We start from the raw sequence: 601 nt of genomic DNA, 5'->3' as shown, positions 1-601 counted from the left end.
TTTTTTGTTAGGCCATTTGTTACTTATGAGAGCTTACCTACTGGTTGCCCTGATGCCTTACCTCGCGCTTGAATTGCTGCTTCTGAAATCAGCATGGTTACGGTTTCGTTCATACATCTATGTTCTCTTCATCTTTCTGTTCTTAAGCTGCATATTTGTTTGCGAGCACATGCGTCTGATTTTACCCTTACTGCATCCTGGTCGGCCTCAATCTTCTTGACTGATCTTGCCATTTCTCTCTTGAAATTGAGAGAAGTCCTAGACCTCACTAACCTTTGGTCACCGCATTTTACCTTACCTAGCACTTCTACATCCTGCGCTATGCTGGGACGGGCAAAGAGTATTAAATTGTTTAATTTCATGTTTCTCCGCTAGGGCTTCTTCAGGTTCACTTTCTACTACTGCGCTTCCTGAAGAAGGCATTCATTATTTGGAACATGTTTCGTTCCGCGAATTCTGCTAACATCTGTCCTCTTATGTTCCTAGAACCGATGGTGTCGTTGCCATTTGCTTGTTCTCCAGCCTGCTTTTCCCCCAATTTTGTATTTATTTCGTCCATGACTACACTATACTTAGTTTGCACCTTTCTCATTGCTAATTC

Source organism: Dermacentor silvarum, chromosome 11 (assembly GCF_013339745.2).
Source record: "Dermacentor silvarum isolate Dsil-2018 chromosome 11, BIME_Dsil_1.4, whole genome shotgun sequence".
Taxonomy (NCBI): Eukaryota; Metazoa; Arthropoda; class Arachnida; order Ixodida; family Ixodidae; genus Dermacentor; species Dermacentor silvarum.
The sequence above is the reverse complement of the archived record's forward strand: the minus strand, read 5'-3'. Positions refer to the sequence as shown.